Source organism: Anser brachyrhynchus (assembly GCF_964034855.1).
Source record: "Anser brachyrhynchus genome assembly, chromosome: 2".
NCBI classification, from domain to species: domain Eukaryota; kingdom Metazoa; phylum Chordata; class Aves; order Anseriformes; family Anatidae; genus Anser; species Anser brachyrhynchus.
Window position 1 is genome coordinate 46,159,663 of NC_137695.1, and position 14,065 is coordinate 46,173,727.

Consider the following 14,065-nt stretch of genomic DNA (forward strand, 5'->3'; position numbering starts at 1 on the left):
GGAACCTTTCTCCATGTCGTAGAAGAATGAATTGTGGTTATGATAGACACGTTTTTTCACCTGAGCCTGACAAAGTCATTGTCATATCTGGTCAGACATGACCAAGGAGGGCTAGAGCATTAAAAATTTGCTATAATATTTGTGACTACCAATTGAAAAGCTTTTCAAAATCTCCTGTAGGAATGTTGTAGAATTGCAGCGCTTACAGCCCTTTCCAGGCTTCTGTTCAGAGGAGTACAAAGGGGAGGACCAACCCGATATTTGTTTAATGAAAATTGCATTTACTTACAACCTGGATCAGTTATTTCCCCTCTCAAGAGAGAAAGTTTAAGTTTGTAACTGTTGGGAAGCTTGAAAATTATCTCTGGGCCGTTATGCTACCACCCAACTAAAAATACAGTACAGGGGCTGCTGAGCTACCAGTTGGCTAATGCTTCAAAACCAAGGACAAACAGTGTATTGCTATTCACTAAGGAGAGACCATTTCTAAAGCACAGAAATCACACCACACAGTAATTGTTTGATGGTTTTCAGCTGCAAAAATATGCTAATAAGATCAATAAACAAAGATAAAAAAGACTTTGAAACATGATGAATGCAGATAACACAGCTCAGTGAAGCAGAGATATTTCCAAATGGCAGCCAAGTATGAGCTAGGAAGCATTGGAGTGTCTTTTGTGAATATAAAGAAATAAGCAAGCACCCAGCAAGAGACCTTAAAGCTGTACTTACACGAGGAAAGAACCTCAACATTAGTTAGAGGCAAAGATTGTGTAGTGGAAGCTGACAAATCTGGACCATCTTGTATCATTTACAGTCCCCTCAGCCTGAAGTGTTGAGAGTCTTGCTACACTTTTTAAAAAGACTGTAGTCTGTGGTGGAGGACTACCTTTTCTGGTTGTTCATTATCTGTCTGGATACCTCAACTTCACACCTTTTGTAAAGATTTACAAAGAGAAGCAAAATTTGGCTGGGTTTTCCTGCTTAATTCTGTCCCTGCTTGGAGTTAACAACAAAAATTCGCTCAGCTTATTCTGTTTTCTCCACAAATATTGCCTGAAAATACCAAAGTGCTGTGCATCCATTTCCTCTGCCCTCAAGTTATCAACCAATACTACTGACTAGATACGTACACTCAGATGATATGAGAGTTTATATTCCAAACCTGAGAAAGAATGAAGGCACAATGTCTGGTGTGGTTCACTCCTGTGGCTGAAAATTGGTTAGCTTCATCTTATGCATAAAACTGGCTTACATGACGGAGAAACCTGTTGAGTTCATCAGCCGCGAAACTGAAGGCAAGAACCAGAAATGTCATTGCAGTAGACTGTAAAACATGGCGTGCCAAGAGGGGAGAATGGAAGACAGGACCTGCTCTTAAATACAACATACATTTCACCACAAAGTCAGAGACTGGATAGGCAATGCCACTGATTTGTACAAAGGTAACCTCCTGATCCTCACGTCGTCCTCAGGCCACGCCGGCTTGCAGAGGTACTGTACAGGCAGCTGCAGCTTTCAAAGAATGTAATGGAAAGTTAGCAGCACAATAGCTGCAGAAAGAGGTGGGTCATTTTGTATCAAGTGGATTTCAAAAGGGGGATAGTTCAAGGTACAATGGCTTGGAAGCTTTACTGGGTGTTGTGTTTAGTTACACAAACACAGGTTGGTTACTGCAGGTACAAACCAGAGCTGATGTGAAACGTGCATAGGGCTTGGTGGGGATAAAAGGCCCATGCAGAAGCATCTAGCAGACAACACTGATGCTATTTATTTCCCCTTTACCTCCCGGAAACCATCCTTTCTTTTTGATAGAACATACATCTTGTCTGAAAAGCAATCACAAGTTGGTGCTTTGGGAAATGCATTGTATATTGTACTAACACAAAATAGGCTACAAGATACTGAAGGTGACTACAGAGGCATTGTGAATGAGATCAGATTGTTGGATGGATCCCATTCGACAGGGGGAAAAGGGATCACATACCACATGAAATCACAAATGTTTCAATGGCGAAGACTTTGGAAAGGGGTAGCACTTCAGAGGTATTTGTTCCTACTTATTCATCCATTCTTTTCCCTCACTCACATGCAGGAACATCTCGTATTTACAGGAAGAATCCCAGTTACATTTTTATAGCCACAACCCATATTATCAGAATGTTTGACTGTCTACATCAGCAGTATTTCCTGATCGAGGATTTTAGAAGGGGGTAAGGAGCTGGCCTTGTGGAAGGCTGTTGTCACTGCAGAATAGACTATACCTTTCTCATCTCTACGTGCCCAGGGAAGATATTCTATGCCTTAATGTAACTATAAGGCTCTACAGCAGAAAATGCATGTTTTTCAGAACTTGAAAATTAATACACTGAATTATGCATTGGCTAATTAACTTGTGATTCTTACAAAATACACAAGGTAAATATTAATTTTGGGATTGCACAATGCAATTATCAGAAAGAGAGAAGACTCACATTTGATATTCCACAGCCTCACTTTCACTGGAGTTCAAGAACAGCACAGACTGGCTCTCTTTACACGGCAAAAGAACATTAAAGACAGTCCCATGTTCCTCAAGGGACAAACCCAGCAGAAAACAACCAACACATTTTACAGATCAGAGATGTCAGAGTCTGAAGCATGCAAGGAAGTATGCTCTGGTGCAGAGAAACATATGATAACGATTTATAATTTCTTGCAAGTAAGGTCACTGGGACTAGTGGAGACCAACAGTTTGAATGCATTTCTATGTATGTGTGTGTCTGGGCACACACAAGCATGTATGAATATAGAGATTACAGCTGAGTCAGAGAAGTGATTAGAAACAGTTGTTAAGACAGAGGCAGAATACAACAAATGTGCTGTTTGACTACAGCATATATTTTTTTTATATTCCATTCCATCTTTATTTTCCAGATAAGGTCCTCAGTTTTCCAAGTAATACTGGTGTCGTGGTCAACATACCAGTCAAAAACAGTACAGGCATGTCTCAGAAAAGAAATACCTTTGTTACCAGCTGTAAATAGAAACTATTGTCAGATTAGTTTTGCTGGATACATCTAGTATTACTTGAAAATTAGAGAAAAAAATAGTAGCAGAGATCAGACATACTATAAAGATGAACAGCTAATTCAGGAGCTTTACTCTTATCTAGTTTCTATTAATGATTCCTTGAGAGACACAAAGAGTAACGTATCTCAAGCACTGCACAAACTGTCTCTACGCAGCAATTTTATAGCAGACAAATCTCATATGCACATTTGGGCCCTCCAACCCCACCTTGTAACTGTTTGCAGAGGTAAATGAATAGCCTATAGATATCCCTACTCAAATTTTTTACCATTTAACTGGAGTTCTTCCTCTGAAAATGAGGTTATGGGACCCTGCTTCCTTGTTAAACACCTGTTATGATTTCTGTTTCACTGCGGCAGTCTATCCCATACGCACTGTTCATCATTCCTGTGGCCAGAATGTCATGAAGAAGTGTTTGTAAGGAACTTTCGTTTGCTTAAATCCTTGGCTATTAGAACAGCCATTTCTTTAACTGCCTTCCTCCCTTGAGTATGAGGTGTTACAGTTTTCCCATTGCTTAACAGTGGGATATGTCACAGTTTCCAGGGTACTTTCACACTGCTGATGTGACTGACATTTCTTAATGCAGCAGGACTGTGTTCACATAAAGGACATTATTATTTTTGGTCCTGAGGATCAGACAACTTCCTTTTTCTTTCCAGGAATCAATATTATGCTTACCAAAAAAAAGCTCCCAGGTCAAAACCACCACCTTTAGTCGGCAGCAATGAGCACTAGGGGTGAAGGTTTATCCAAACCCCTGACTATGTTAAGAAACGAACCAGCATGAACTTCTGGTGCAAAGAGTGCTGAGAAAGCATGCCTTCCAGCTGCATATTCAGGCTACCTCTTCTTACAGCAAAGTGTGTGATGCTAAGGTGTGAGGAGCTGTTCGTTCCCTCTGAAACACTCCCAGAGCTCCCTCTGCCCTCAGGTCTCTGAGCTATACAGCCTACAGCCACAGGAAAATCTCAGGCCGTGACTCACAGGGAGTCAAAGTTGCACCTTCTCCACTCTTAAACCTCCAAGTGATGCTTTCCAGGCAGTTCTATTGGAAAGAAGCCAGAGGCTGAACTGCATCTCAGCCTGAGGTCTGTAGGCTTGAAATCCAAAGGGTTTTCCCCCTTTCTGAGAATAGAGAATAAGGTTGTACAGGCAGCAGGTTTGTTCATCTCTGTGTAAGCGGTAAAAGGTGTTGCCGCTTTGAACTCTATTACCTACACACTAGTGTCTGTCCTTGAAATAAGTGTTACTAGGGGAGGCAGGGAAATGTTTATGCATAAAGGCAGTAGAGATAAGAACAAAGATGCAGTTTCAGGATCATATATCCACACATCCGTGGATTCCCTGAAGTGGGAAGAAAGTTAGAGTCAGCATTTACGGAGATAAGGGTTATCTGTTTGATTTAACAATACAGTTGAAATGTCTGACCTTTCCTAACATGATTATTTCTCATGCTTAACATCTTCATACTAACTCAGGTTTTCATTTACAGAGGTATGCTGGGGACTTTCAGTGTGACATTGCTAACAAGTGAATTCAATGGCTGTTGTAACACACAGTCTTATACATAGTGCTAACACGAGTGCTTACCCTGTGAGTAGAAGCAGAAATTGATCTCCCAGTAGAAGGATCTCGGCAGTGAAGATCAGCATAAAACAGTGCAATCTAGCTTAAAATTCAGCATTGCCTGATAATAGTAGATCACACACACACACACACAAAAGGCCTCTAATTATGTAATTGCATACTAGGGGAATACATTTCTTTATGATCTGATGGTCAGCTAATGCTCAGGACATCTAAGTGAGAGATTGCTTTCTGAGCACTACTGTAGAGGACCTATTCAGAAAAGTCACCAGTCTGAGCTTTTAAAAAATGGTAATTACAGAAAAGTTTAATATTGGGTTAAAATGCAAGCAATACATAATCAGGGAAAAAAATGGAAGATGAAGCAGGCATGCTTCCTACTTTTCTTCCTCTAAACAAAGAGAGTATCTCATCAGTAGTAACAGATCTAGCTTCTGGATAGACTGAAACTGCAGCAGTAACAAGCTAGCGAGGCTGGAGCATGGAGGGATCTCAGTCACAGTGTCACAGCACCCTGACCCAGCTCATTCACTGGGCTTCTCAGGCAGCTAAGCTTAGCTCCGTGTCAACAGGAGCAGCCTCTGCACTGCAATCACAGCCTTTCCTGATCCCATCCCTGCACATTCAGGCAGCATGCCCGTACTCTTCCCAGGCCCCATGACCCTGCTTCCACTGCCTCGAAAAGCTCACATCAGAAATCAAACAGGAAACCAACTGTGGTCTTAAACTCCAGCCAGGTGTCTGCAAATCAGTTCAGGGCTTCAATCAAAAAAGTAATTTCTCCAGAATGTTACAGCTTACTCCACATACAGTTTGTCCAGTCTCCTGCCATTTTCTGACTAAGGCTAAATATCAGTTATCCCAGAAGCCTGACAGTATCGAAATCAACAGCTAGTAGGCATTAGAGACAGTCACACCTTTGAGGACCAGCTGTCACATGGAGTTGATGGGCATGAAGTCCACACTATGCACAATTATCTAGATTTCTTCTTATCATGCTGTCATCTTTTACAATTTGACTGCAGAAGCTTTAGTTATGGAAAACACTTAGAGTGTTTGGCAAAACACCAGTAAGTGGAATTGTTAAGTGGTTTGAGGAGAAAATTCATTTTTGCAGAAGCATCCACAATATTCTTCATTAACACAACTCAAAAAAAATTGTCTGCAGGGAATGTAATCTCTTATCTGTATCATAATGGGGAGGAGTTAGCAACTGGGCTATACGTTGAATTTGGCCTCATTGCCTTCAACCAACTCATCAGCTTCAAATATTCTATAGTACTATGCCAGAATAGAGGTAAATATTAAGCAGGTGAAAATTAACTCATTTTTTTAAACTGAACTTCGTTAATTAGAAAGAGACAAAAAACATTACTGTGCAATGCATAGAAATTAAAAGCACACAGGAGATGGTGCTTTTGAGTTGTCTCTAAATATAGCAGAATATAACTATTTTATGCTGCCCAGACCAAATACAAAAGTTTTCAATTGCAAGAGTTTTCAGTCCCAAAAGAACATCAGCTCCCTCAGACTAAGAATTAGTGAATAGTACATGCCAAGGCATTTGTGTTTTGAAATCATAAAATTAGTGAAAAATGGAAGTGAAAGGGACACCAAGAGACAATCTAGCTTATTTCCAATTCTACGCAGCAGATGTGTAACTATTTGTTTATTGGAAAGTCACATAACTCACTTTCAAACATCTTAAATGATGGAAATTTCAGTTTCCATAGGCAGTGCTTCACTCTGCTTATTTTTAGTTTTGCTAATGTATAAGCTAAGCCTGCCTCTCTGCAATTCCAGTTTGTGTGTTGTTTTTTTTTTTTTTCCTTGCCCAGCACAGGCAAGTTTATTACTTTCCTCTTAGTTGCAGCCTTTAAATATGTGAAAGCTATTGTCATGTCTTCTTTACTCTAAACAGCCCTACATCTTTCAGACTTGAAATGGTGGTGAACATGAACATTCAAATTTCAAGAGCTCTGAAAAAGATATAAAAAACTTTTAACCTCTTCAGTGTATCTCATATACAGAGTTTCATTTTGGTTTTCACTTTGTCTTTCTTAGTATTCAATAGAAAGGAATACAATGAAAAGAATTCTTCTTTCCTGAAGAACAGAGGTGGAAAATGTATTTGCATGTAGCATTATAATACTGCCCTTAGTTTTTGAAAGAAATTTGATAACAGTAAAATAAACAGTTGCCTAGTCAGAACTGCAAGCCAGACTTCACATTCCTCCAAGAGACTTCCCACTTACAGTCATTTTGCTTCAAAGAGTAAACATTCAGTAAAATTTTCTTGTTCTGATCAGAGCCATGGAAAGCCACAGGTCTCCCACACTCCTTTGTACATCAAGACATAATGTTTGAGTCTTGTTGGAGCTGACTTGTTAGAAATTATAGAATCATAGAATCATTTAGGTTGGAAAAGATCCTTAAGTCCATCAAATCCAATCATCATCTAACACTATCAAGTCCACCACTAAACCATGCCCCTAAGCGTCACATCCACACATCTCTTAAATACCTCCAGGGATGGTGACTCCACCACTTCTTTAAGCAGCCCATTCCAATTCCTGACCACACTTGGTACAGGGCCTTATGAAGTCTTATGAACAGGCAGAAGTACCAGGATGTTTTGTATTAGAAATATGCTTTTTGTCTTGCTTTTTCAAAAGACAGGACATTTCAGTGTTCATAAGCATTGCCTGATATTTTCTCACTTCTTTTGCTTCTTTCTGCTCTAGTATGTATTTAAGCAAGGAAAAAATATACATTCTTCGTAATACGCTTATAAATCCCTTCTAGTAGGGGACTTTATGCCTCTGTGCATAAACAAACAAATCTCATGTCAGAGGTGGCTTATGATGTTAAGATGTCCTGTTTAAGATGCCATCGCTTAAGAGGCCAGAAGTTCGAAGGTCACCAGTTCATAGTGGTTTTGGTTTAGTGAATATTCAATATGTGTAACCAGACTACGTGAACAGGACTGTGTATTATACACTATACATAAAGCAGCAGAGTTTAGTTCATATTTTGGGGAGTTGTACTTTTAAATTTTAACCACTGAGCAAATGTAGAACTCCATGAAATAAAAGTCACACAGGTCCTTCTACTATATGTCTCCGGGAGATGAGATGATACTAGAGAAGGTATATCAACAATGTTCTGCTGATTTAACTCCATAGTAGTGTCACTTCTGAAATAATTCTGAAGCATTTATAAAAAAAACAAGTCAGTTCCAGAACATTGTGCTTGTCTCATAGTTTTGGAGGATGGTAAATCAGTTAGAAATGCATTCTGGTATCTGCAATGAGATCTCTCCCTTTCCTTTTTTTTCCCCCAAAGGGAAATAATTCATATCAGTCCCCAAACTGCATTTACTTGCAATTTTTCCAAAATCACCAAGACGGCCTATGTCATTATCAAAACTTGGTATTTGTAATGCAGTGACTACAGTAAAATATAGATTTCCAATAGAATATTTAACAATTTAGAGACCGATCAAGCCATACTGAGCCTTTAAATACATCATGAAATATTGTTTCCAGGAAGCTAAACATTAAACAGCAGGGTGTAGATATAGATACACTTTGCTTCATGAGGTGATAATGAAGTTAAAGAGACGTCTTGAAAGTAATTACGTTAGACCACTACTGACAAGAGGCAAAGAACGTGCAATAAAATCAACCAAACTCTTTGCCTACATGTAAAAAGAGAAGAAGCTACATTGACCAGAAAGATCAGGCTGGGTTAATCAAATTCTCTTACTTCGTAAAATTAATTGAGGCTCATCTCTCTCTATGAAGATGTTGAATTCTTGTGCCTATACAAATGAAATGTACAAAGAGAATTTTTCTAAGGGTTAATATTACAAGTATATATTTAAAAAAAAAAAAAAAAAACTTTTTTCATTACTTATATCAATGTTGAAACAAGAACCGACTTTAACAAACTCTCTCTTTCTGGACAGAAAATTTATATTGGCAGCAACCCTGACGGTAGAAGTGAAAAATCATTGAACTTAACCTTTATGTAAATTTGGAAGTGGGGTCATGCATTCTTAATATCTGGCTGTGGTCCTGCTATTCTGCATTTCTCAATATATCACTGAATTTCTGATGATTCTCATAAAAGTGTCAGTCAGGAATCTACTGCAAATGCACTAGCTCAAAGTACAGCGAACAGATGAGAGTTTAGCACTAGATGGCAATATACCTTTGTAAAATAATTCTCTAAGGTGTCTGTAGATATATGCAAACATTTTTCTAACCTCTGTACTACTACTTGGTTCGTTTGTGGGTTTAAGCATACATTTTTTATTTGGTTTGCACTAAAATAAACTTTCCTTTCATACTATTGCATTTTTCTCATTTCGTGCTTTGAATTAAGGTAAGACACTACTCTGATCAAGAGCTGACAAAACAGAAGAGATTCACAGTTTGACTGAGAGGATGCTATATATTATTCACAATTATGTGGAAAACATGAAGAACCACATGATGAAACCTGACCAATTCTATCATGCTTGGAGAAATGTAAATCACAGCAAAGCTTGTTTTTGTGGGCTACCACCTTCCATCTACTGATGTAAATCAAAACATGAGCTTAATCACATATCTGTTAAACTCAGGATTCCTTAGGGTAGGCTTTTATTCCACTACCTGAAGCTTTAACATTGCTTCTCCATTTTGTACTCATGCCTGAGCACGTAGCCTCTACTGAAGACAAAGTCAATTATCCAGGTAGAATAGAGAGGATTGTACCACAGTTAACCAAAGTACTTTGGCTGGCTTACGTGTATTTGGTGCTGCACTTTCCCAAGTTCTTTGGAAAGGCCAACATGTTATAAATCAAACCTGTAAACCCACACTTTGTAAAACTAAACCCACATTATAATTATCAACTAAGCTACTAATTGTTGGGTAGCTTGGTTGTTTCCAAGAATGATCAGCATTTGAAGGTAGTATTAATCTGTCTCAGTGATGGAAGCACTTCACAAAGGCCTTGGCCACCTCCCTGCATGAATTCAAGCCTATCTTCCTGTTACTGTCCCTTCTTTTTCTATGAAAATGGGTTCTTGAAGCTGACTCACCCACCCAACTTACCCTCCTTGCCAACAAGAGGTACGAGTAAAAGATCCCCCAAAAAAACAGCAGATTACTTGCCACAATTGCCTGTTCATCACTTTGGCTATTGCCCTACGGAAAGCTCGTTCCATAGTTTTGCAGAATACACTTTTACACCTTTTGTACTTTATATGGACAACATAGTAGGTACGAAGATGGAACATCACTTTATATATATATACATATATTAGAAAGCATATTAAAATTTCTGACAGAAGCAACTCAGTGTCAGCAAATTAAAGATTTTTGTCTCCAAAACTTCTCAACCTCCATCACCCTGATATTTAGTACTTATTCTAGTTTGATTTAATGTGAGACAAATTAGATATATGCCCTGAAACATATATAATTTGGTTATAACAACCATATTGGCAAGTCAATGAAAATTTTACTGATAAAAGTCACACTGGAAATATCAAGAACTTTGACAGTTTGATAACAGTCCTCCATTGTAACAGTTCTGATAGTTTCATTCATAAAATCTTTGTGTCAATATTTCAATCAACCACTACTCTCTCAAGAAAACACATAGCCAAAACAGATTTGAAATGTGTCATTACAGTATGCTTATATCTTAGCATAAAATGCTTCAATAGTTAAAATAAACATAAGCAAAAATAACAAGAAGTACCAAGAACCCAAAGAGGCTGAAGAATGATAACAACACAGAAGCAGAATGAGAAGGGAGAAGAGGGAGAGAACAGTTTGCTGAAGCAAACAGCTAATTTATTAATTTTTCACTCCTAATCCAGGATTTAAGTGCCAAAACTGAAACTACCACCACAGGTAGATTGCACTCATCACCAGCAAGATGTAATACTTATGACAAATTTTGGACTTGCATTTGACCTCAGGTTGTGTTTTTATAAAGTATTTTTGTTTTATTCCAGTGGAAATAAAAAAATAAATAAATAGTGAAAGAACATATCTTCACTCCCACGTATTTACATTTCAAATCTTGCCGCATTGTGCTAGGGCATGATCAGAAATCATTCCAGCTGAGCAGAACAATCGTTTTAATCATAGTTATTGTGTGTTACTTCAAAGTTAAATGTAATTATTAAAAATTAAAGAAAGCAGGAGCCCAAACCCCTCAGGTATTCTAAGGCACACAAGGACAATAGCTTGATGCTTGATTAAACACGGGGAGGTTGTTTGAACTTATGTTAGCACCCAGATGAAACACTTCTGGCTTTAACCCAGACAGACAGCTGCAATGATGGCTAGCTGGAAGAAAATGTTTTTCTCTTCCTCCAGTACAAGAAATATCTTACCTTCTACTATCAAAATGACATGAAGCCTGACAGTCCCATACAAGTAATTAGTAAGCCTTGATGATTAGATAGTGTTAGTGGTCTAAAGACCTTTGCGTCCTAGAAATTTGCTACAAACCTTACCTCTTTCCTGCAGTGGTAGTCCAGTTGTGTGATCTGGTCCATAAAATGTTGCTTGAATTCATTCATGGAATTTGTAACAAAAGAATAAAGATGGTTTATACAGTGCAGAATTTAGGTTTGTGTCTCAGGGATGGCCTGAGGCCAAAATAAACATCACCACAAAGCGGAATAATGCCACCTTCAATCTGATGTTAAAGTCATAACCTGTTAAGACACAACTACCAAGCTGCATTTTAATCTCCTCTGCATCAGCCTTGTTTCTCTTGAGTCACGCGCTTTATGATGACAAAGACAAATCACATGAAACTGGAGAAAAAGTGCTTGTATTTGAAAGGAAGGGGCTTTACAATACAGATGAAGATTGGATCTGGAATTTGATCTCTTTTTGCCTGAACACCAGCTTCCCATTTTTTTTATAATGCTTTTTCATCAGAGCAGCTGGAGGAAAAGAATTTTCGTGTTCTCCTTCTCTTGTATTTTGGAGCTCCTGCAAACCAGTGTAACTCTATCAAAGACAAAGAGCTAATTGAAATCATACTGAGTGATGATCTGGAGCACCTGATGCACATAAACACATCCACAAAATGGAGATCAGAAGGTGCTGAGGGTAATATCCATGGAAGAACAGCTGTGTAAACCTCAAGGGAAATACATCTGGAATAACTCCATCAGCTTCTGTGTAGTTACTTTATATCTGCATAAATATAATAGAGAAGAAGCTGGCCACTGTGCAAAAAAAGTTTTTTATCTCAGATTGATGTCAGTACAGCTTTGGACCCAACCAGAGAAGGCTGAATGGCCTAAGAATGACCACAGCCCCACTGCTTACAAGTCCCAACACCAACTGCTGTCTCTCTTTTCTGATGCCATTGAAGGAAAATGATGGCTCCTGCCAGCAGCATCAAAACATCATTCAGAGCCCTCTAGAGATCCTGTTACTATTGCAGATTTCTTTATTTGCAGGCTGTGGATGCTCTATTTTTTTGCATGCTGCTGACAAGCCTTGATCCAGCTCCTCAGGGAAGGTGAAAATACCTCTAACCCAGTCTTAAAATGGGTTGAGAGAATATTGCATGCCAGCACTGCAATCATTAACAGAAAGGGTACATCTGATTAGGGCAGAATTCTTTTTGAGGTGGGTGTAATGTGTCCCTGTGACACAGGCATGGTGACATGACATGCTTTTGTTCTCCTACCATAAAGGACCAAAGAAGTCTATGTTAAGCATTAGCCAAACAGAGGCAGTTGATACCTATCTATTTAAACTTTAAGAAAATTATTTGGAGTTGGAACTCTTTTGTTCTGGCCATAAGTTTATTGCAGCTGAGTGAATGATGCCCTTGGTGTATTTTATTGTTTGCTCATGGTGTGCAAGCAAGAGATAAACAGGAGGACTGCAAGCCAGAGGAAACATCCTTACATTGAACTCTGCTGAGGGACAGACACAGCCCTGATCTGAGTGGAGCTGGGGAGAGAAGACACGGAAAAGGCATGGAAGTGGAAACAGATATCAAGACTGCAAAAGCCACAGAGTCATGACTTCAACACTGGAGGCTGGAGCAAGTATCCTACCAGGGTACACTTCACGGAGGAGGAAGGAGAGGAGGCAGGGTAGGAAGTCTGGAGTCTTCCTATACCTTCCTCCTTCTACCCCCACTAATTCCACACTGGAGCCTTCTCTTAACATGTTTATCAGTGTATCTTCCACTGCTCCTGATCCCCCTGCCAGTGGAGAAGCTGCACATCAGGGTACACGTCCAATCTCATACTGTGTCTAAATACCAGACAGATTTAACCCTACACTTAATAAAAGATGGTGGAGGGGGACAAACATCACATCTAGGAGAAAATTCTTTATATTGCAGTTTGGGGTAAGGGTTACAAATTTTATCGTTTGGATGAAAGAGCTTTTAAAAACAACAGAACAAACTGGGAACCTACTTAGAAGGGCTGAAGGTCCATTAATGAAACTTGTATTCCCTAAACAATTCAAAGAGTCAGCAGCATAACTTAACACACCGACTTTTCAGATATCACAGTGCATGACACACAAAGGTGTACTTTTACTTAATAATATTATGTTTAACATCATCTAATAAGTATTTCACCAACTTTACTGGTAAGATAAAGGCATATAATCTTTACCTGAGATGTTTTCCCTTGTACTTTCAATGTAGTCAGGGAGGTTCATTTATTGTCTTTATCATTATCTCCTCCTCTTCCACCTTCTCCTATTTTAACGCTGTCTGCAGGCATACAAAAGAATCTGTTACCTTGACTTTGAAACCAGCTGTAGTTTTTACATCACTCACCACCCACAACAGAGGATTTCTGCAGATGTGAGATAGCTGCCACGAAAGCTCCATCTCCTGAGTTTTACTCTCAGGAAGGAGGGTATGTGATGCAGCACAGTTTCATTCTCCTTCTGCAACCTTCATCAGGAACAAATTTACACCAACCTGGTGTACTTTAAAATAACTCCAACACTTTATATGTCTCTTCCCACTGAATCAGCAGGACCAAGATCAGATTTTACCCTAATGTTTTGTCATCTCCAAAGTCAGAGTAATTTTATCTTCCTTGTTTCATAAATCTCACAAAACATGGGAGACAATGAGTGCTTGGAAAAGAATAAAGTTAAAACTTTCTGCTCCTATCATGTATCATGTCCCCGCTAGACTTATCTACAGTATCTGAAGAACCTGAATGGAGCCCTGCAATTCCGAAAACGTTTTTTTTCTCTCTCTTTTTTTTTTTCTCACTGATACCAGTTTGTATAACTAAAAAAACTTGCCTTGCAAAGCACTGTATTTTAGGAGTGTCTTCAGATGTCATGTCCTCTAGAAACTGCAATGCACACAGTCAATTCAAAGAGATTTT

General features: G+C 38.9%; 1 protein-coding gene across 1 annotated transcript in view; it reads right to left on the minus strand.

The window, feature by feature from the left end:
• CPNE4 (copine 4) overlaps positions 1–11,667 on the minus strand; it is a 290,530-nt gene extending 278,863 nt beyond the window's left edge. The window contains exon 1 of the mRNA XM_080581753.1: positions 11,186–11,667. The gene's annotated coding sequence lies outside the window, so the exon portion shown is untranslated. The remainder of the gene's footprint in view (positions 1–11,185) is intronic.
• Positions 11,668–14,065: the final 2,398 nt, after the last annotated feature.